This window comes from Mobula birostris, chromosome 8 (assembly GCF_030028105.1).
Source record: "Mobula birostris isolate sMobBir1 chromosome 8, sMobBir1.hap1, whole genome shotgun sequence".
Classification (NCBI taxonomy): domain Eukaryota; kingdom Metazoa; phylum Chordata; class Chondrichthyes; order Myliobatiformes; family Myliobatidae; genus Mobula; species Mobula birostris.
In genome coordinates, this window is record NC_092377.1 from 166,811,647 (window position 1) to 166,834,775 (window position 23,129).

Sequence of the window (23,129 nt, forward strand, 5' to 3'; positions counted from 1 at the left end):
CCCTAAACAGCAGCGGTGTAATGGGCAGAAAGTAATTACGTTTCCAAGTGAACGCTGCTTACCTGACGCTGGGTGCCAGCGATGCTGCTGCAAGCACAATCCTCGTCGCACCTGTGCACGTGCGTTGACCATAAACTTGACTTCGAACACTCGGAATCAGTTTGTTCTCTCAGAACTCCAGGAAGCTTCCCCTTCAGCAAGGATCATATACACAATGAACAGTAGGCATTGCAGGGTTAATATTAGTCATAACCAAAACGATACCGTCGGAGAAAGAGTTAATTAGTTTTTGCTAGTGAGTAAATAACTGTGTGTTTACACTTTGTTCATGTCTAAAGCGGAGCATGATACTGAACATTTCTGCAATGTGTCTAGATGAGTGAGATCACACTGTGTAGTTCAGTGCAATCTGTATTTCAGTGGGATCGCACTGTGTAGTTCAGTGCAGTCTGTGTTTCTGGGATCGCACTGTGTAGTTCAGTGCAGTCTGTGTTTCTGGGATCGTACTGTGTAGTTCAGTGCAGTCTGTGTTTCTGGGATCGCACTGTGTAGTTCAGTGCAGTCTGTGTTTCTGGGATCGCACTGTGTAGTTCAGTGCAGTCTGTGTTTCTGGGATCGCACTGTGTGGTTCAGTGCGGTCTGTGTTCTGGGATCGCACTGTGTAGTTCAGTGCAGTCTGTGTTTCTGGGATCGCACTGTGTAGTTCAGTGCAGTCTGTGTTTCAGTGGGATCGCAGGTGTGGTTCAGTGCGGTCTGTGTTCTGGGATCGCACTGTAGTTCAGTGCAGTCCCTGTTTCAGTGGGATCGCACTGTGTAGTTCAGTGCAGTCCCTGTTTCAGTGGGATCGCACTGTGTAGTTCAGTGCAGTCCATTTCTGGGATCGCACTGTGTAGTTCAGTGCAGTCTGTGTTTAGTGGGATCACACTGTATAGTTCAGTGCAGTCTGTGTTTCAGTGGGATCACACTGTATAGTTCAGTGCAGTCCGTGTTTCAGTGGAATCGCAGGTGTGGTTCAGTATGGTCTGTCGATGACGGGGTTAAGCCTGTATACGGCAGTGTGGTCCGTCGATGACGGGGTTAAGCCTGTATACGGCAGTGTGGTCCGTCGATGACGGGGTTAAGCCTGTATACAGCAGTGTGGTCTGTCGATGACGGGGTTAAGCCTGTATACGGCAGTGTGGTCCGTCGATGACGGGGTTAAGCCTGTATACGGCAGTGTGGTCCGTCGATGACGGGGTTAAGCCTGTATACAGCAGTGTGGTCTGTCGATGACGGGGTTAAGCCTGTATACAGCAGTGTGGTCCATGTTTCAGTGGGATCGCAGGTGTGGTTCAGTGTGGTCTGTCGATGATGGGGTTAAGCCTGTATACGGCAGTGTGGACTGTCGATGACGGGGTTAAGCCTGTATACAGCAGTGTGGTCCGTCGATGACGGGGTTAAGCCTGTATACAGCAGTGTGGTCTGTCGATGACGGGGTTAAGCCTGTATACAGCAGTGTGGTCCGTGTTTCAGTGGGATCGCAGGTGTGGTTCAGTGTGGTCTGTCGATGACGGGGTTAAGCCTGTATACGGCAGTGTGGTCTGTTGATGACGGGGTTAAGCCTGTATACAGCAGTGTGGTCTGTCGATGACGGGGTTAAGCCTGTATACGGCAGTGTGGTCTGTCGATGACGGGGTTAAGCCTGTATACAGCAGTGTGGTCCGTCGATGACGGGGTTAAGCCTGTACCCAGCAGTGTGGTCCGTCGATGACGGGGTTAAGCCTGTACCCGGCAGTGTGGTCTGTGTTTCAGTGGGATCGCAGGTGTGGTTCAGTGTGGTCTCTCGATGACGGGGTTAAGCCTGTATACGGCAGTGTGGTCTGTCAATGACGGGGTTAATCCTGTATACAGCAGTGTGGTCCGTGTTTCAGTGGGATCGCAGGTGTGGTTCAGTGTGGTCTGTCGATGACGGGGTTAAGCCTGTATACGGCAGTGTGGTCTGTCGATGACGAGGTTAAGCCTGTATACAGCAGTGTGGTCCGTCGATGACGGGGTTAAGCCTGTACCCAGCAGTGTGGTCCGTCGATGACGGGGTTAAGCCTGTACCCGGCAGTGTGGTCTGTGTTTCAGTGGGATCGCAGGTGTGGTTCAGTGTGGTCTCTCGATGACGGGGTTAAGCCTGTATACGGCAGTGTGGTCTGTCGATGACGGGGTTAATCCTGTATACGGCAGTATGGTCTGTCGATGACGGGGTTAATCCTGTATACGGCAGTATGGTCTGTCGATGACGGGGTTAAGCCTGTATACAGCAGTATGGTCTGTCGATGACGGGGTTAAGCCTGTATACGGCAGTATGGTCTGTCGATGACAGGGTTAAGCCTGGTATGGTCTGTCGATGACGGGGTTAATCCTGTATACGGCAGTGTGGTCCGTCGATGACGTGGTTAAGCCTATATACGGCAGTGTGGTCCGTCGATGACGGGGTTAATCCTGTATACGGCAGTGTGGTCCGTCGATGACGGGGTTAATCCTGTATACGGCAGTGTGGTCCGTCGATGACGGGGTTAATCCTGTATACGGCAGTGTGGTCCGTCGATGACGGGGTTAATCCTGTATACGGCAGTGTGGTCTGCAGCTGATTCATTGTGCCCATCTTTACTATGTTGTTTTTCCAAGATATTTCTCCCACAACCCTGTCATTCCCATTGGTTGGATCCGGGAATTGTGTACAGGTTTCCAAAGGGCAGGATTACTCATTCTTTTCCATCACAGCAGGCCAAACCACACTGTCCCGTTGCCAAGAAACTTTGCTTACTTGAAGAATGATTCTGGGATGCCTGAGACCAGAAGGGGAGGGCGACTGAATCACCAATCCTTCAGCTGACAAAGCAGTAAGAAAGAATCCTTGGGCTCACGGTCTCAGGGCACCCTACTGGCTTTACAATCACATTCTACAGTTACACACTGTTCTCATGTTGGCAATTATTCAGGCAGGACAGACAACGGAGATTTGGTGTTTCTTGCTTACTTGGATTGTCAGAAGGCCTCCACACTCAGGATGCAGGAGCAACATCTCACATTCTATCTGGTAGTCCCCATCCTAATGGCTTGAACTTCTGACTGGTAATCTTGTCCCCTTCCCTTCTCTGCTGTTCCATTCCCCATTCCACTTACACTCCCACCCCATCCTTCTTTTCTCCTCACCTGCCCTTCTCATTCCCCACCTCCTTCCCTTTCTCCCATGGTCCATTCTCTTCTATCAAATTCCTTCCACCTATCACCTCCCAGCCTCTTACTTCAATCCTCCCTCCCAACTTCTCCCCTCACCTGCCTCACTTATCGCCTGCCCATTTGTATTCCTCCCCCTCCCCCACTTTCTTATTCCCCCTTCTTCTCCACTCCTGAGGGTCTTGGCCCAAGAGGTTGACTGTTTATTACTTTCCATCAATGCTGCCCGACCTGTGGAAGAGGACGCCGCGGAGCGAACAGCTCGGTCTCTCGGAAGGACTGTTTATGTACCTGGAAGGTGAGGAGGGAGAGGGCGAAGGGATCTATGCTGCACAGGAGAGTGGGCAGGAGGATGGTTGTTGGAAAGGGAGGGGTGAAACGTGAGAGATGGTGGCAGGGAAGGTGTTGCTGGTGGTGGAGACATCTTGCTGAAGGTCAGGGCGCTGTGCTCTGAGTACAGCAACAAAGACAGGTGACTCCTGTGGATTTCGGGTTGTTCCAAGTCCGTGGGTCCTGGAACTGGATGTCCGTGTGAGTAGGAAGCAGGGGGGCCAGTCAGTCGGCAAGCTTGGAGTTGGGGGTAATGTCACCGGCTGGTCTAGGGGTTGACAACGAAGATCAAAGCCTGAAGGTTGATCGGACATCTGGAAGTCAAAACTCAGTGCCCGAGCCTGGAGCCCTGTCCTATCCGTTAGGTGGGAGAGAGTAAAGGGCAAACACAAGGAATTCTGCAGATGCTGGAAATCCAAGCAACACACATCAAAGTTGCTGGTGAACGCAGCAGGCCAGGCAGCATCTCTAGGAAGAGGTACAGTCGACGTTTCAGGCCGAGACCCTTCGTCAGGACTAACTGAAGGAAGAGCTAGTAAGAGGGGCCCGTTCTGCTGTTGTTGCCTATAGTGTCCTGTGTTGTTCTGCCAGGCATGTGGGCATGCTATGTTGGCACCGGAATTTGTGGTGACACTTGCCCCCAGCACAACCTTGGGTTGTTAACGCAAACGACATATTCTGCTGTATGTTTCAATGTACATGTGATTAGTAAATCTGAGATCACGGAGGATGTTTTGGAGGCGGGTGGGCGGAGGGAGAGGGAGAGGGCGAGGGAACCCTCCCCATTCTTGGTCTCGGAGGTGAGAGTGGTGTGAGAGCCCTGCAGAGAGGAAGTGTGGCGAAGAGAGAGCCCTGCCATTCAAGGCAGAGAGGATTTACGATAGGAGAAGTTTCTCAGAAACAGAATCCGTTTATTATCACTGGCATGCAGCATGTCTTTGTTCTCCTTCCGGTGAGCAAATTCTCTCACCCCTCTCTCTATTCCCCACTCTGACCTTTCACTTCTTCTCACCTGCCCATCACTTCCCCTGGGTCCCTTCTCCTTCCCTTTCTCCTCTGGTCCACTCTCCTCTCCTACCAGATTCCTTCCTTCCCTTTCTCCTCTGGTCCACTCTCCTCTCCTACCAGATTCCTTCCTTCCCTTTCTCCTCTGGTCCACTCTCCTCTCCTACCAGATTCCTTCCTTCCCTTTCTCCTCTGGTCCACTCTCCTCTCCTACCAGATTCCTTCCTTCCCTTTCTCCTCTGGTCCACTCTCCTCTCCTACCAGATTCCTTTCTTCCCTTTCTCCTCTGGTCCACTCTCCTCTCCTACCAGATTCCTTCCCTTTCTCCTCTGGTCCACTCGCCTCTCCTACCAGATTCCTTCCTTCCCTTTCTCCTCTGGTCCACTCGCCTCTCCTACCAGATTCCTTCCTTCCCTTTCTCCTCTGGTCCACTCTCCTCTCCTACCAGATTCTTTCCTTCCCTTTCTCCTCTGGTCCACTCTCCTCTCCTACCAGATTCCTTCCTTCCCTTTCTCCTCTGGTCCACTCGCCTCTCCTACCAGATTCCTTCCTTCCCTTTCTCCTCTGGTCCACTCGCCTCTCCTACCAGATTCCTTCCTTCCCTTTCTCCTCTGGTCCACTCTCCTCTCCTACCAGATTCTTTCCTTCCCTTTCTCCTCTGGTCCACTCTCCTCTCCTACATCCCTTCCTTCCCTTTCTCCTCTGGTCCACTCTCCTCTCCTACCAGATTCCTTCCTTCCCTTTCTCCTCTGGTCAACTCTCCTTTCCTACCAGATCCCTTCCTTTTACCTTACCCACTCGCTCCACCTGGCCTCACCTATCACCTTCCAGCTGGCCTCCTTCCACTCCCCCACCTTTTTTATTCTGGCAACTTCCCCCTTCCTTCTCAGTTCTGAAGAAGCATCTTGGCCCAAAGTGTCGAATATTCACTCTTTTCCACAGATGCTGCCTGACCTGCTGAGTTCCTCCAGCATTTTGTGTGTGTTACTCTGGATTTCCAGCATCTGCAGACTTTCTTGTGTTTGCCATGTCACGAAATGTGTTGTTTTTGGGCAGCAATACATTTCGTTCATTTGTTATGTGCTTTCTATGACCATGATTGCTCTAGGCAAATTTTTCTACAGAAGTGGTTTGCTATTGCCTTCTTCGGGGCAGTGTCTTTACAAGAGGCCATTTCCAGGGTGGTGGGGGCTCACTAATTGTCGAAATGAGCAGAGGGCATGTCCTGGGAGGTGGGTGGGGGGAGTCACTAATTGTAGAAATGAGAAGGGGGCATGTCCTGGGAGGTGGAGGTCCCTAATGATGCACAGGAGAAAACAAGCACGGTCTTAAGCAGTCTCTTCATCAGAACAGGTTCCAAAGGAAGGGAGAAACAAAGCACTGGACAGTCTTGCCTGGAAACAGGGTGATGGTGGGGACTGTGGATTTTGCCATGTTACCTATGAGAGAATGAAATACAAATAGAATACATTGAATGCACTCAGCAGTTGGGAAGCAGCGTTAATATTTCAGGTTGAGGATCTGTTCTCCTTGTGGTTTTTATGCATTTCCTTTGCTGAATGTGCCTGTAATAGACAGGATTGTAATACAGTAGACATTGGTCACACACCTGAAATGGAAATAAGAAGTCAGGAAGGGAAAGGGAGGAATTCCCGGGGACCATGGGAGATCAGCATGGAAGCTGGTCACCGAGGGACTGAGGTGTTCCTGGGTGTCAATATCTCAGAGGATTTGTTCTGTCACTGAAGACTCTGGCAAATTTCTACAGATGTACAGTGCAGAGCATTCTAACTGGTTGCTTCACCATCTGATAGGGGGTGGCCAATGCAGGATTGGAAAAATCTGCAGAAAGTTGTAAACTCCATCATGGGCACTAGCCTCCCCAGCATTGTGGACATCTTCAAAAGACCATGCCTCAGAAAGGCAGCGTCCACCATTAATGACTCCCAACACCCAGGACCTGCCCTCTTCTCATTACTACCATTGGGGAGGAGGTCCAGGAGCCTGAAGACACACACCCAATGATTCAGGAACAGCTTCTTCCCCTCCGCCATCAGATTTCTGAATGGACACTGAACCCAGGAACACTAGCTCACTGCTTTTTCCTCTCCTTTTCAGTACTTATTTACTTTTTATTTTTCTTATTGTAATTTAACATAAATATTAATGTACTGCTGCCACAAAACAACAAATGTCACAACATATGTCGGTGACAATAAACCTGATTCTGATTCTGATCTTGAGGTCTGTGTGAGTGCAAGAGGTCACACAAATGTAGCCATCAGGTACAGCAGGTGTGAAACAAGGACCAACCATTTCACATACCCCACAAAGAGATAGGATTTGTGTAATCCTATGCGAGTTCCCACAGATTAGATTTGGAGAAAGTGTTGGGAGTTGAAGGAGGAATTGTTTATGAGTTGAACCAGGCGGGGCAACAGGTTGGATTTTTGTCCAGGGAGGAAATCGAGGGTTTCCTCGGGACTCTGCAGTGTGGGGTGATGGGTTGGATATCTGTCCAGGGAGGAAATCGAGGGTTTCCTCGGGACTCTGCGGTGTGGGGTGACGGGTTGGATATCTGTCCAGGGAGGAAATCGAGGGTTTTCTCGGGACTCTGCGGTGTGGGGTGACGGGTTGGATATCTGTCCAGGGAGGAAATCGAGGGTTTCCTCGGGACTCTGCGGTGTGGGGTGACGGGTTGGATATCTGTCCAGGGAGGAAGTTGAGGGTTTCCTCGGGACTCTGCAGGGTGGAACTCAGCAAGCCAGACAGTATCTGATGGAGGGAGTGGGTAGAGACCTCTCCCCTCTTTCTTACCAATCCTGGTGAAGGGTGGGGTTGCTGCCTGACTCACTGAGTTGCTCCAGCACCACGCGTGCAGCTCCAGAGCTACAGGGATGTTTATTTAATTAATTTATTTACTTAGAGATAGTGCGCAGAACAGACCCTCCCAGCCCAATAAGCCACACTCCAGCAGCAGTCCCCGGTTTAACCCTAGCCTAATCACTGGACAGCTTACAATGAACAATTAATCTACCAGTCCTGGTGACGGGTTTCGGCCAGAAATGTCGACTGTACTTTTTTTCCATCAATGCTGCCTGGCTTGCTGAGTTCCTCCAGCATTTTGTGTGTGTTGCTAACCGGTATGTCTTTGGACTGTGAGAGGAAATGGGAACACCCGGAGGAAACCTGCACGCTCACAGGCAGAATTGAACTCTGAACCCTGATGCCCCAAGCTGTAATAGTGTCGCGTGTTGGGGGAAGGAGAATTACTATGCTCTCGGAGTCCTACTGCCTCCTCACTTTCTTGTGATTCATCTTGTTTCAAACTCCTGGGAGTGCACATCTCACGCAAGGTCTCATGGTCCCAGAACACATCCTACACAGTCAGGTAAGCTCACCGATACCTCTACTTCCTGAGGAGGCTGAAGAGAGCTGGACTTTGCACATCTCTACTCAGGTCATTCTACAGACGTGCAGCAGAGATCGTCCTGACAATCTGTATCACTGCCTGATACAGAATCTGCACTGCGAAGGACAGGAAGGCTCCACCATGGATAGTCAAAACAGCTCAATGCATCCCCCACCATCAAGGGCCCTGCTCATGGACTGTTTGTCCCATTTCCATCAGGGAGGAAGCTACGTGGGATCTACGCCAGGACCACTAGACTCAAAAACAGTTACTTTCCCTAAGCAATAAGGCTAATCATCACCTCCACCCACCTCTAACCCACCCCTCTGCACCCCCAACCACCACTACTTTATCATTTCCTGTCAGAGTCACCTTACGTACAGACACTCCTGCACCTAGTGTCAGCTGATGGACGTACAATCAATCTTATGTATTTATATTTATTGTGTTTTTTTAATTATTTCTGTGTTCTTTATCTCATTGCATTTTTTGTGCTGAGAAACAATTGTTTCGTTCCCCTTTACATTTGTGTACTAGAACTGACATTAAGCCATCTTGAACAAGCTGCCAGTACAAGTGGTGCATGCAAGCTTGATTTCAACGTTTAAGACAAGTTTGGACTGGTACATGGATGACAGGAGTATGGAGGGTCCCCATGCAGATCAATGGGAGTAGGCAATTTAAATGGTTTGGCATGGACTAGATGAGCCGAAGGGCCTGTTTCTGTACTGTACTTCTCCATGGCTCTAGCATCTTGAATTTAAAAGCCACACACACATGCATGCACGCAAACACAGACACACTTGTGTGCAAAGAAGTTCCTTGTTCACACTGCGTTTATGGAGTAAACATAATAAGTACAATAAACATTAGATTAGATTAGACACGCAGTCCTCTTTTATCCTAATTTAGTAATGCATGCGTTAAGAAATGATACAATATTCCTCCGGTGTGATATCACAGAAACACAGGACAGCCTGAAACTAACAAAAAACACATGATTATAACATATAGTTACAACAGTGCAACAATACCATAACTTGATGAAGAACAGGCCATGGCACAGTAAAAAAGTTCAAAGTCTCTCAAAAGTCCCACACCTCACGCAGACGGGAGAAGGAAGAAAACTCTCCCTGCCATGCCCGACCACAGTCCGACTCTGAGTCATCTGAAAACTTCGAACTCTGATCAGCCCTCCGACATCGAGTACCGAGCACCATCTCTGCCGAACACTTCAACCTCAGCCTCGGTCACCAGCAGCAGGCAAAGCCGGGGATTTTGAGGCCTTTCCTCTGGAGATTCTCGATCGCACAGTAGCAGCAGCAGCAAACCTGGCATTTCAGAAATTTCTCCGGACGTTCCTCTGCGCTCTCAGGTCTGTCAGAGCTCAATGAGCTGAGTTCCTCTGGTTTGGGCATTTGAATGGAAGGGCTCACAGACTATGGTTACAGTACAGTATATTTAAGACTGAGATGAGGGGGGTTGAATTTCTTCCCTCAGAGGCTGCTGATCCTGCAGAGTTCTACACCTCGGATGTCTGTGGAGACCAAGTCACCGAGTATATCTTTGGGAAGAGGTATATTTCTGGGAATGAGAGGGGGTGGGGGATGGGAGAGCCGGAACATGGTAATGATAGAAAAGATCACATTGGTGGTGGCATCTGTTAGTCTCGCAAGACCATGAATCTGCGCCTGGAAAGGTTTTCCAGGGCACAGGCCTGGGCAAGGTTTTATGGAAGACTGGCAGTTGCCCAAACAGCAAGTCTCCCCTCTCCACGACACTGATGTTGTCCAAGGGAAGGGCAAGGGCCGATACAGTTTGGCACCAGTGACGTCGCAGGAGTTGCCAGAATGAGGTTGAAGGCAACGTCGGACTGCCTTAGGGATTCCAGCTCTGGATTTGTCCTCAGGGTTTACTCCCGAAACCTTCCCCATAAGTGGGTATGGCCGCAAGGCAGCGGAGGTTTGAAATCAGAGTTTTCCCTCTCTTAGGTGGACTGCCTTCCCAGGCTGATGAGCTCCATCTACCCGAAGCACTGGTTTTAAGGCGCCAGGACCCACCTTCACCCCTTCTCCTGTCAGTAGAAACAGTTCTGCTGGGTTTAGAGGCTAAGCCACACGAGAAGGCCAGGAGTTAGACTTGGTTGTCAGAGGCTACTTGAGGTGCATGCAAGATCACACTAGTGTCCACATTAAACGATGGAGGAGGGTCGAAAGCTGAATCCTCACCAACCCCAATCCTATTTCTATATTTCTGAGGTGCCTCACCATCACCTCCTCACGTCATTTTAGAAAGGCCTTGCCACTGGGAGAGTGAGATCCTCAGGCAACAAATTCAAGGTTCAAGGTTCAAGACTGTTTAATGTCATTTCCAATAGACGTGTGTATTGATTATTAACTGAGGTCATGGTTACTGAGACACATTAGCAAGCAATGCCCTGTGAACAATAAAACTTCTCACAAACTAGGTAACTAGTTAACTAATTTTAAGCACAAGCGATTCTGCAGTCACTGGCGATCCAGAGAAACACACAGAAAATGCTGGAGGCACTCAGCAGGTCAGGGAATGTCTGTGGAGGGGAATAAACAGTCAACACGAGAAAATCTGCAGATGCTGGAAATTCAAGCAACACACACAAAATGCTGGTGGAACGCAGCAGGCCAGGCAGCGTCTATAGGAAGAGGTACAGTCGACGTTTGGGCCGAGACTAACAGGAAAAAGAGATAGTAAGAGATTTGAAAGTGGGAGGGGGAGATCCAAAATGATAGGAGAAGACAGGAGGGGGAGGGATGAAGCCAAGAGCTGGACAGGTGATTGGCAAAAGGGATACAAGGCTGGAGAAGGAACGGGAGGCCTGGGGAGAAAGAAAGGGGGAGGCGACCACCAGAGGAAGATGGAGAACAGGCAAGGAGTATTTGTGAGAGGGAGAGAGAAAAAAAATAATAATAATAAATTAGGAATGGGGTAAGAAGGGGAGGAGGGGCATTATTGGAAGTTAGAGAAATCAATGTTCATGCCATCAGGTTGGAGGCTACCCAGATGGAATATAAGGTGTTGTTCCTCCAACCTGAGTGTGGCTTCATCTCGACAGTAGAGGAGGCCATGGATTGACATCGGAATGGGAATGGGACATGGAATTAAAATGTGTGGCCACTGGGAGATCCTGCTTCCTCTGGCAGACAGAACGTAGGTGTTCAGCGAAGCGGTCTCCCAGTCTGCGTCAGGTCTCATATATTGGTATTGGGGGTAGGGTACTGACATGGATAGAAAATTGGTTGGCAGACAGGAAACAAGAGTAGGGATTAATGGGTCCTTTTCAGAATGGCAGGCAGTGACTAGTGGGGTACCGCAAGGCTCGGTGCTGGGACTGCAGCTATTTACAATATACATTAATGATTTAGATGAAGGGATTAAAAGTAACATTAGCAAATTTGCAGATGACACATAGCTGGGTGGCAGTGTGAAATGTGAGGAGGACATTATGAGAATGCAGGGTGACTTGGACAGGTTGGGTGAGTGGGCAGATGCAGTTTAATGTGGATAAATGTGAGGTTATCCACTTTGGTGGCAAGAACAGGAAGGCAGATTACTATCTGAATGGTGTCAAGTTAGGAAAAGGGGAAGTACAATGAGATCTGGGTGTCCTTGTTCATCGGTCACTGAAAGTAAGCATGCAGGTACAGCAGGCAGTGAAGAAAGCTAATGGCATGCTGGCCTTCATAACAAGGGGAATTGAGTATAGGAGCAAAGAGGTCCTTCTGCAGTTGTATAAGGTCCTGGTGAGACCACACCTGGAGTATTGTGTGCAGTTTTGGTCTCCAAATTTGAGGAAGAACATTCTTGCTATTGAGGGAGTGTAGCGTAAGTTCACGAGGTTAATTCCCGGGATGGCGGGACTGTCATATGTTGAAAGATTGGAGCGACTGGGCTTGTATACACTGGAATTTAGAAGGATGAGAGGGGATCTGATTGAAACATATAAGATTATTAAGGGATTGGACACGCTAGAGGCAGGAAACATGTTCCTGATGTTGGGGGAGTCCAGAACCAGAGACCACAGTTTAAGAATAAGGGGTAGGCCATTTAGAACGGAGTTGAGGAAAAACTTTTTCACCCAGAGAGTTGTCGATCTCTGGAATGCTCTGCTTCAGAAGGCAGTGGAGGCCAAGTCTCTGGATGCTTTCAAGAAAGAGTTAGATAGAGCTCTTAAAGATAGCGGAGTCAAGAGATATGGGGAGAAGGCAGGAACAGGATACTGATTGTAGATGATCAGCCATGATCACAGTGAATGGTAGTGCTGGCTCGAAGGGCTGAATGGCCTACTCCTGCACCTATTGTCTATTGTCTTTCCCTCTCACAAATCTTGCCTATTCTCCATCTTTCTCTGGTGCTCCTTTCCCCCTTTCTTTCTCCCTAGGCCTCCCGTCCCATGATCCTCTCCCTTCTCCAGCCTGGTATCTCTTTTGCCAATCAACTTTCCAGCTTTTAGCTTCATCCCTCCCCCTCCTGTCTTCTCCTATCATTTCGGGTCTCCCCCTCCCCCTCCCACTTTCAAATCTCCTACTAGCTCTTCTTTCCGTTAGTCCTGACGAAGGGTCTCGACCCGAAACGTCGACTGTACCTCTTCCAATAGATGCTGCCTGGCCTACTGCATTCCGCCAGCATTTTGGGAATAAACAGTCGATGTTTCAGGCTGAGACCCTAAGTGGCCTATTAACCAGAGTCCACTGCATTTACATACTAATCTCTCAATTCCTGGACTAGATCCAACCTGTAACTTATTCCTGGACTATCAGTTACTTTACATATAAACACCTGAACACATAAATTAGATCCCATTGTGAAATTCACTCCTGGATACTTTTATTGCAATAGTTCAGCACCCAAGCACTCTGATTAGGCTTCAGACATTAACATACTCCCAGGATTATGCAATTCTTTGTATACATTTCCAAGACCATCAGTTAGATTATAGTCTAAAGGCACTTGGACTATTGTGAGCAGTCTTGGGTCCCATATCTAAGAAAGAATGGGCTGGCATTGGAGACGGTCACGAGAATAATCCCGGAAATGAAAGGGTTAACATATGGGGAGCATTTGATGGCTCTGGGCCTGAACTCACTGGAGTTTAGGAGATCTCATTGGAACATATCAGATATTGAAAGGTCTAGATGGAGTGGATGTGGAGAAGACGTTTCCTACAGTGGGGCAGTCTAAGACCGGAGTGTACAGCCTCAGAGTTGAAGAACGTCCATTTAGAACGGAGATGAAGAGGAATTTCTTTAGCCAGAGGGTGGTGAATCTGTGCAATTCACTGCCACAGGCAGCTGTGGAAGCCAAGTCATTGGGTATATTTAAAGCAGAAGTTGACAGTTTCTTAATTAGTCAGGACATCAAAGATAATGGGGAGAAGGCAGGGGAATAGGGTTGAGAGGCATAATAAATCAGCCATGGTGGGCCACACAGCCTAAACACTACTGTGTCTGACGGTCGACCAGCAGGTGTGTCACTGTGCTTGCGTATCAAACATTGGGATGACAGGATTGCCTTCCAAACTGCCACTCACTCAGCTGTATTGCCACTGAGTCATACAGCCATGGTACGGAGCACAGGAACTGGGACATTGTGTTACAGCCGTACAAGACATTGGTGAGACCACGCCTGGAACATTGTCTGCACTTCTGGTCACTCAGCTATAGGAAGGATGTTATGAAGCTGGAGATGGACAGAAGGGATTCACAAGGATGTTACTGGGACTAGGAGACTGGGATAAAGGGAGTCAGGACAGGTTGGGACTTTAACCCCTGTAGGAGGCAGAGGGGTGACTGTATGGAGGTTTATAAAATCATGAGGGGCAGAGGTAGGGTGGGTGGTCACAATCTTTGTCCTAGGGTATATCGGCGCTCTGGTAGCGTAGTGGTTAGCGCAGCACTATTACAGCAGGGGGCGTTCCGGAGTTTGAAGTTCATTTCCGGCACCGTTCCGTAAGAAGTCTCCTTAGAATGTGTCGGTTTTCCCTGGGTGCTCTATTGCCTCCCACAGAGACGTGCCGGGTAGGTTAACCGGTCACTGTAAATTGTCACAGTCCATTTTAACTACACGAATACAATTTCTAAAGCACTTAAAATTAATTTACAACCTAATAAATTAACTGTGCTCTTTGGAATAGTTCCTCAAGATATTCATGATATTTCTGTGTCTGACCAACATGTTATTGCATTTGTTACATTGATAGCTAGGAGGGCCATTTTGTTGAAGTGGAAGGATACATCAGCTCCCACTTTGTCACAATGGTTCTCTCAAGTGATGCTATGTCTTAGTTTGGAGAAAATTAGAAGTCAAACCTTTGAACCCTTATTTGATTTTGAGAAAAGATGGGGCTCATTTGCTTGTTATTATCATTTGAGTTAATTGATATAATTTTTCCACGATCTAATTGTAAATTTTTTTTAGTATATCTTCCTTTCTTGCTGGCAGTTTGATGTTTATTTTTAGAAGCTTTTTGTATGACGCATGGCTCCAGGGTTGTACACCTAATGGGTTCTTTTTTTTTTCACTTTTCTGCTTAGTAGGTTCTTTTTGTTATCACAAAATTTTTTTTTCAACCTTTAAGATAATGATTTTTTTGAGCCATTGTAAGTGTTGTTACTTCAATGTACTCATGTTATTTTTCCTGTATATGACAATAAAAAGATTTGAAAAGAAAAGAATTGTCACAGTCCAGAGACGTACCGGGTAGGTTAACCGGTCACTGTAAATTGTCTCGTGATTGGGTTAGGGGTAATTGGGGTTGTGGGCTCTCTGGGATGGCGTGACTGAAAGGGCCAGATGGGCCAACTCCGCACTCTATCACTAAATAAAACAATAACAAAGTATACCCAGAATGCCTGGATTGGAAATGGTGCGTGTAATTCAATCCAGATTAGTTTTCCTTATCACAACTACGTGGAAACGTACAATGAAATGTATCATTTGTGTTAACAACCAACAAACCAACACACCCAATGATAGGCTGCCCCAGCCTGCAAGAGCCACCATGCATCTCAGTGCCAACACAGCAAGCCCACAATGTTCAGCAGAACAACTAAATAAACTCCTTTTCCATCATACCAGCTTCCAAGGGGACCACAACCTTGCCGTGGTTTGGGGGGCTTGTGTGCCCCAAAGATCCAGAGAACTATAAGACAGTAAGACTATAACACACAAGAGCAGAATTAGGCCATTCAGCCCATCGAATCTGCTCCGCCATTCCATCATGGCTGATCCCAGATCCTACCCAACCCCATACACCTGCCTTCTTGCCACATCCTTTGATGCCCTCTCCAACTAGGAAGCTATCAATTTTCGCTCTAAATATACCCACGGTCTTGGCCTCCACAGTTGGTCGTAATCGTGCTTTCCACAGACTTACTACTTGCGGGCTAAAAAAATCCTCCTTACTCTCTTCTGAAGGGTCACCCCTCAATTTTGAGGCAGTGCCCTCTGGTTCTGGATACCCCCACCACAGGAAACATCCTCTCCACATCCACCCTATCTAGTCCTTTCAGTATTCGGTAGGTTTCAATGAGATCCCCCCCCCCCCCGCATTCTTCTAAATTCCAGTGAGTACAGGCCCAAAGCTGCCAAACACTCCTCATATGTTAATCCCTTCATTCCCAGAATCATCCTCACGAACCTTCTCTGGACTCTCTCCAATGAGAACAGATCCTTAATGAGATATGGTGCCCAAAACTGTAGACAGTACTCCAAGTGCAGCCTGACTAGTGTCTTATAAAGGCACAGCATTACCTCCTTGTTTTTATATTCTATTCCCCTCGAAATGAATTCTAACATTGCATTTGCCTTCTTCATCACAGACTCAACCTGTAAATTAACCTTCTGGGGTCTTGCATGAGGATGCCTAAGTCCATTTGCACCTCGGATGTTTGAATTTTCTCCCCATTTAGATAATAGTCTGCACTTTTGTTCCTTTTACCAAAATTGCATTATCATACATTTCCCCACACAGTATTCCATCTGCCACTTTTTTGCCCATTCTTCCAATTTGTCTAAGTCCTTCTGCAATCACATTGCTTCCTCAGCACTACCTACCCCTCCACCTATCTTCGTTTCAACTGCAACCTTTGCCACAAAGCCCTCAATTCCATTATCTAAATCATTGACAAACAATGTGAAAGCTAGCGTTCCCAATACTGACCCCTGAGGAACACCACTAGTCACTGGCAGCCAACCAGAAAAGGCCCTTTTATTCCCACTCCCTACCTCCCACCTGTCAGCCATTCCTCTATCCATGCCAGTCTCTTTCCTGTAATGCCACAGGATTTTATCTTGTTAAGCAGCCTCATGTGTGGCACCTCATTAAATGCTCTCTGAAAATCCCAGTAAATTACATCCACTGTCTCTCCTTTGGCCTCCCTGCTTGTTACTTCCTCGAAGAGTCCTAACAGATTTGTCAGGCAAGATTTCCCTTTACAGAAACTACTGTCTGTATCTTCCACAGTGAAGACAGATGCAAAGTACCCATTAAATTGATCTGCCATTTCTTTGACCCCCACTATTGACCTCATCAGCATCATTTTCCAGTGGCCCAATATCAACTCTCACCTCCCTTTTACTCTTTATATAACTGAAAAAAAATTTATTATCCTGCTTTATATTATTGGCTAGTTTGCCCTCATATTTCATCATTTTCCCTTCTTATGGCTTTTTAGTTGCTTTTTGTGGATTTTAAACTTCCCAATCATCCAACTTCCCACTCACTTTTGCTATATTATATGCCCTTTCCTTGGCTTTTCGGCAGTCCTTAACTTCCCGTCAGCCACGGTTGCCGACCCCTGCCATTTGATAACTTCTTCTGAGGGAATTATCTATCCTGTGCCTGGTGAACTATTCCCAGAAACTTCAGCCACCTCTGTTCTGCCATCATCCCTGCCGGTATTCCCCTCCAATCCTCCTGGGCAAGCTCCTCTCTCATGCCTCTGTAGTTCCCCTTTTTCCATTACGATACAATATACCACGGCTTCCGGCTACTCACCTTCCCTTTTCAGGATATCGTGGATGCCTTCAGAAACATCACAGACCCTGGCACCTGGGAGGCAAACTACCATCCATATTTCTTTTTCGTGCCCACAGGATCATCTATCTGTCCCGCTGACAGAGTCCCCTATTACTGCTGCCATCCTCTTCTGTTTCCTACCCTTATGAGCCACAGGGCTAGATTCTGTGCCAGAGGCACGGCCACTGTTGCTTCCCCCAGGTAGGTCGTCTCCACCTCCCCAACAACACTCAAAATGGAGTACTGATTGTTGAGGGGGATGGCCATAGGTGTGCTCTCCACTATCTCCACTGCCAGAGATAGTGGACCTTCATTACTGCCCTAAACGCCAACGGTGTAACAAGCAGTAAGTAAATAAGCAAGTTTCCAAAGCAGGCAGCATCACAGCCTGGTACGGAAACATCAATGCCTTTAAACAAAAAATCCTATGAAGGGTAGTGGATTCGGCCCAGTAAAGCCCTCCCAACCATTGAGAGCATCTACATGAAACGCTGTCTTGGGAAAGCAGATCCATCATCAGGGATCCTCACAACACAGGCCAGGCTCTTTTCTCACTGCTCCCATCAGGTAGAAGGTACAGGTGTCTCAGGACTCGCTCCACCAGGTTCAAGAACAGTTACTAAACAATCAGGCTCTTGAATAAAAGGTGATTACTACATTCCTGCCCCATTATTGAGATGTTCCCACAATCAATGATCTCACTTCAAGGCTCTGTCTTGTTATTTCAAGTTCTCGTTATTTATTGCTATTTATTTATATTTGCATTTGCACAGTTTGTTGTCTTCTGCACTCTGGTTGATCTTTCATTGATCCTGTTATAGTCACTATTCTATAGATTTGCTGAGTATGCCCACAGGAAAATGAATCTCAGGGTTGTCTGTGGTGACATATCTGTACTTTGATAATAAATTTGCTTTGAACTTTTCCCACCTGCCCATCCTCTTCACACAGACAGGCCCCCAACCCTAGGACAGGCCACTTCTGGGTCTACAGTCTTTGGCTGTGGATTATCAGACTCACAGATGTTCAGCCTCTGTCCTCTGGTAAACCATCCTGGGAGCCTTGACCTTTGAGCTCTGACCTCTGCACCTTGACCCTGATATCCTGTGGTCTATAACCTGTGCCTATTGCCCTGGATTAGACTGCACCCTGTCCCTCTCATGGCCTGGTGATGCTCATTTAAGGGATAACGTTAGGACTGGTAGCTAGTACATAGTGTCGTGCTGATGGGGTTCGAGGAATTAATGACTCACTTCCAGTTTCTGGCACCAACCGCATCCAGTGACATTCAGAGAAAGTTGCAGGCTTGAAGCTGGGAATGAAGAGGAAGGAAGTTTCAGGAGTGGGCTGGGCCCACTGTGATTAACTCCCCCCTCCCGCTGAGAGGCACCAAAGGGGTGTGGACAGAAAGAAGCAAAAGATAAAGATAATTCCCCAGAAATTGGCAGCTGCCGAACCTGGTTCTGTGGGGTCATTGCGAGAGGCTCCTTAACGAGAAACACACACGAAATGCTGGGGGAACTCAGCAGGTCAGGCAGCATTGAAAGAGAGGAATAAACAGTCGGTATTTTGGGCTGAGACCCCCCATCAGGACTGGGCAGGAGCAAGAATTGGAAGATGCTGAGAGGGAGGGAGGACAAACTAGAAGGAGACAGGTGAAGGGGGAGAGAGGGATGAAGTAGGAAGCTGGAAGTGATCAGTGGAAGAGAGGAGTGGATCCGTGGGAGGAGGAGGGGAACCGGAAGCAGGTGATGGGCAGGTGAGGAGAAGAGAAGGGGTGAGAGGGGAGCTGGAATGAGGAATGGACAAAGAGGGAAGGAGGAGATGTCACCAGAAGTTGGAGAAATCGATGTTGATGCTGTCCAGATGAATATGAGGTCCTGCTCCTCCAGCCCGAGAGTGACCCCACTGTGACAACAGGGACGGCCTTGGACCGACACGTCGGAACGGGAATGGGATGTGGAATTAAAATGAGTGGCCACCGGGGAAAGCCGCCTATCGTGGCAGACAGAGTGAGGGGTCTCAGTGAAGCTCATCCCCCAGTCTACATTGAGTCTCACTGATGTCGAGGAGCAACGACTACAGTGGAACACCAGACAGACGAAGTGTTGTCTCACCCGCTTGGGGCCCAGATTGGTGGTGAGGGAGGAGGTGTAGGGGCAGGTCGAGGTTTTTTACACCGAAATATCTGCAGAATCTATTTAAGGAGGCAGCCTGTAAGGTCAGTATTTACACAAATCTCGGTCCACTGGTGTGGGTGACATGGTGATCCCTAGAGTGCAGCTGTTCTCTCACCATTCCAGGGAGCCAGGTTCGATCCCCACCTCCGGCACTGTCGATGTGGAGTTCGCATGTTCTCCCTGTGACCACAAGGGTTTCCCCAGGGTGCTCTGGTCTAGGCGTGAAAGGGTCTGTGAGCTAACTGGCCCACAGTTTGTGGGTGAGGAGGTGAATCTGCTCGGTGGGGGGGGAGAGAAATGGGAACTTGAGGAGAGAAAGATTAGTGTGGGATTAATGTAAACAGGTGTTTGTGGTCAGCACAGACTGGATGGGCTGAAAGCACTGCTTCAATGCTGTATTGTTCAATGGACAGAGTAGGGGTGTCATTGTGCGGCGGGGTTGGAGAAACGGTTAGAAGAAACAGGATAAACCCAGAGCGGTGACTGCTCTCAAAGATTCAAAGTACATTCCTTATGCATTATACAACTCTGAGGTTCATCTTCCCACAGACAGCCTCGAAACAAAGAAACCCCATGGAACCCGTTCAAAGAAAAACATCAAACACCCAATGCGCAGAAAAGACCATGTCACACAAATGACACAAAATAAATGAGCAAAAATCATAGAGTACAAAACACCAGCCACAAAGACATCACAAGTGTCCAGGCATATTCAGTTCCACTCAGTCCAGCACTGTGTTGTTCAGTACCTACGGCTATCCCGATCAAAATCACCCAAACTAGCAACAAAAAAATCAGCGACCAGAAACCAGAAACACATCACAACGTGATCCACAGAGCCCAACCCACAAACCTCAGCGATTAAACCTTGTCCAAGATCCGGGACTCCGGTACCATCCTCCGACAGAAACGAGAGAGAGAGAGAGAGAGACAGCATTTGATACAGCGGACTTCCTCCAGGAGCAGTCAGTGAGAGGGAGAGTGTGGGGGAGAGAGAGGTAGCGTCAGACACAGATATCTTCCTCCAAGAGCAGTCAGTGAGACGATGGTAGACAACACTGAACATCTTTTGCTCTCGCCTCGATGATTTCAATCTTCCCTGACAGTTTAATCAGCGAGAGACGAAGTCGATCGTGGGCTCGCGCCCCATCGCCAGGCTTCTTGCTCCCACACATCACAGAAAGGGCCCTTTAGCCCGACTGCCCATTCCAGCCAAGGTGTCCATTGGTTGGTCTCATTTGCCAGCATCGGGTCCAACCTTTCCAATCCAAATGTCTTTGAGAGTTATTATAATAATTGTCTCAGTCTTTTCACATAGATACCCCCTCTGTGTAAAACAAAAGTTGCCCCTCAAGTTCCTGTTCAGTCTCTCCCCTCTCACCTTGTCGAGTTCTCTTGCTCAGCTCCATCCCCGCTTGTCTTCCCTGTAGCAGGCTGATCCAAACTGAACACAATATTATAAATGTGGCCTCGACAACATCTTATAGAACTGTAACATAACAGCCAGCCTCCGCCCCCAGTGCCCAGAGTGAGGAAGGCTGGTATGCCGGTAACCCCACTCTGAATGAACCACGTGCTTGTACTGGGGCGCCAATGTAATGCAGTGGTCAGTGAGACCGACAGCCACTCTACCCCTCTCCTCCCTCCACACCGAGGATCTCCATCAGGCCAGTCACTCAAACCGCCAGCAACCGCGAAGCATTACCGAGTGCCATAGATTGAAGACATCTCTTACAGGCACACGCGCACACACACACACACACACACGCACACACACGCACACACGCACACACAGTGTGACAAACACACACCCTGTCTCACACACAGTGTCATGAAGACACACCCTGTCAGACACACAGTGACACAGAGACACACCCTGTCACACACACAGCGTCACAGAGACACACCCTGTCACACACACAGCAACACGGAGACTCACCCTGTCACACACACTGTGTGACAAACACACACCCTGTCACACTTACAGTGTGACTGAGACACATCCTATCACACACACAGTGTCACAGACACACACCCTGTCACACACAGTGTGACTGAGACACACAGTGTGAGGAACACACTCAGCGTGACAGACACTAACTTTGACACACTGCAGTTTAACATGTCTTGGACAGATTTTGTTCATTAGTCTGCCGGATTCCTGGCAATAAGGATGTTGTGACCCTGCCAAACACATTCATTACCCGACCAGCAGTGGAAACCATAAAAAAATTTCCTCTGTGCCCTTAATTGTGGATAAAATATTGACTTACAGTCGCTGTGGCGAAGCCTTCGTAGGCAATGAGTGTTTGCCTTCCCAGTCCTGAATCTGTGGATTCCTCCTGCACTTAGGCTAAAGTCCTCCGAGCAAGTTCAGCTTTTGACTGGAGCTCTGTTCTGTCACTCAGTAAGGTCAGTCTGGGGGCGTGTATATGTGATGTGTGAAAGGCGGGGGGGCGGAGGAGAGAGGAGGGAGGAGAGAGAGGGAGGAGAGAGGGAGGAGAGAGAGGGAGGAGAGAGGGAGAGAGGAGAGAGAGACTGACTCACTCACTCACTCTGTGGCAGTTGTACACAGAAGCTTGGCAGTTCTCCGCATCCGATTTAGCTCTGGCACAGGGCACTGAGTTGGGCTTTAACTCACTCCCTGCCCCACATGACCAGCTGAGACGGGATTTTCCTCCACCCCTGCCTCCTCGTGGGTCCCTTCCAGACTGGACCAGGACCAGCTCTCTGCAGAGGGTGGCTCCTGACGTTGACGAGGTGACGAGCACTTCCACCACTTCTACTGCAACATGTGGACCGAGGTGACCAACATGTCCCCCTACCACAGCTGAGGCTCCCTCATCCTACCAACTTAGAGGGATCAGTTTTACTTGTCACATGTACATTGAAACACACAGTGAAATGCACCATTTCTGTCACAAGTGTTGCCACGCTTCTGACAACAACATAGCACGTCCACAGCTTACTAACCCGAACCTGTACACCTTTAGAATGTGGGAGGAAACCAGAGCACCCGGAGGAAACCTTTGCAGTCACGAGAAGAACGTACAAACTCCTTACTGACAGCAGTGGGAACTGAACTCGGGTCCGTGGTGCTAAAAGTGCTCCACTACCAAGCCCATGAATTGTTGAAAATAGTTCTTAGTTGTCCTTATTCCTCAACTCCCCTCCTCTTCCCACCACAGATGCTGCCCAACCCACTGAGTTTCTCCAGCATCTGGTGTGTTGCAAAGTTCAGCCATAGTCTGTCCTCAAAATCTGTAAGTCCAGCAGTGAGTCACTGTTGGTGGTTTCCCCCGGGATCTCACTGCCAGCACTGAAGCTCTGACCGTCTCTCAGGCGGGTCTTGCTGAGGACTGGAGCTCAGAGGTCCTGACAATCCTGTCCTACCGTCCGAGGCTGTGAGGGTGTGAGTGAGGGGGGAGAGTTTTGCTGTCGTCTTGTTGTTTATTTACACTAACGTATTGAAGACAAATAACATATTTAATTATTTAGAGATACAGCACAGAGTTGGCCCTTTGGGCCTTTTGAGTCGCGCCACCCAGCAACCCGTCGGTTTAACCCTAGCCTAATCACAGGACAATTTACAGTGACCAGTTAACCTACTAACCAGTACAGCTTTCGACTGTGGGAGGAAACCAGAGCACCTGGAGGAAACCCACGCGGTCACGGGGAGAACGTATGAACTTGATTACGGGACGCTGGAGTTGAACTTTGGGCGCTGTCACCCCGAGCTGTAATGGTATCACACAGACTGCTGCCCTGTGGTGCGCCTGAGTTCTGCTGCTTGCTGCTTCGTTATTGTTGTTGCTGTTTGTCTTTCTGGATGAAGTTTGTGGGCGTGTGATGCTGGCGCCGGAAGCACGGCGACATTTATGGGCCACTCCCGGCACATCCTCAGAATGGGTCGGTCGGTGATGCAAACATCGTGTTGTCA

General features: G+C 48.6%; 1 protein-coding gene across 4 annotated transcripts in view; it reads right to left on the reverse strand.

Annotated features, from left to right (window-relative positions):
* Nucleotides 1–21,705, reverse strand: part of sorbs3 (sorbin and SH3 domain containing 3) — an 85,234-nt gene extending 63,529 nt beyond the window's left edge. Inside the window, exons 1-2 of one of the 4 annotated variants that reach the window (XM_072266793.1) lie at nucleotides 21,463–21,705; nucleotides 63–191 (exon numbers count right to left, since the gene is read on the reverse strand). The gene's annotated coding sequence lies outside the window, so the exon portion shown is untranslated. The remainder of the gene's footprint in view (nucleotides 1–62; nucleotides 192–21,462) is intronic. The other 3 variants (XM_072266792.1, XM_072266791.1, XM_072266795.1) reach the window with 3 other exon arrangements.
* Between the last annotated feature and the right edge of the window lie 1,424 nt (nucleotides 21,706–23,129).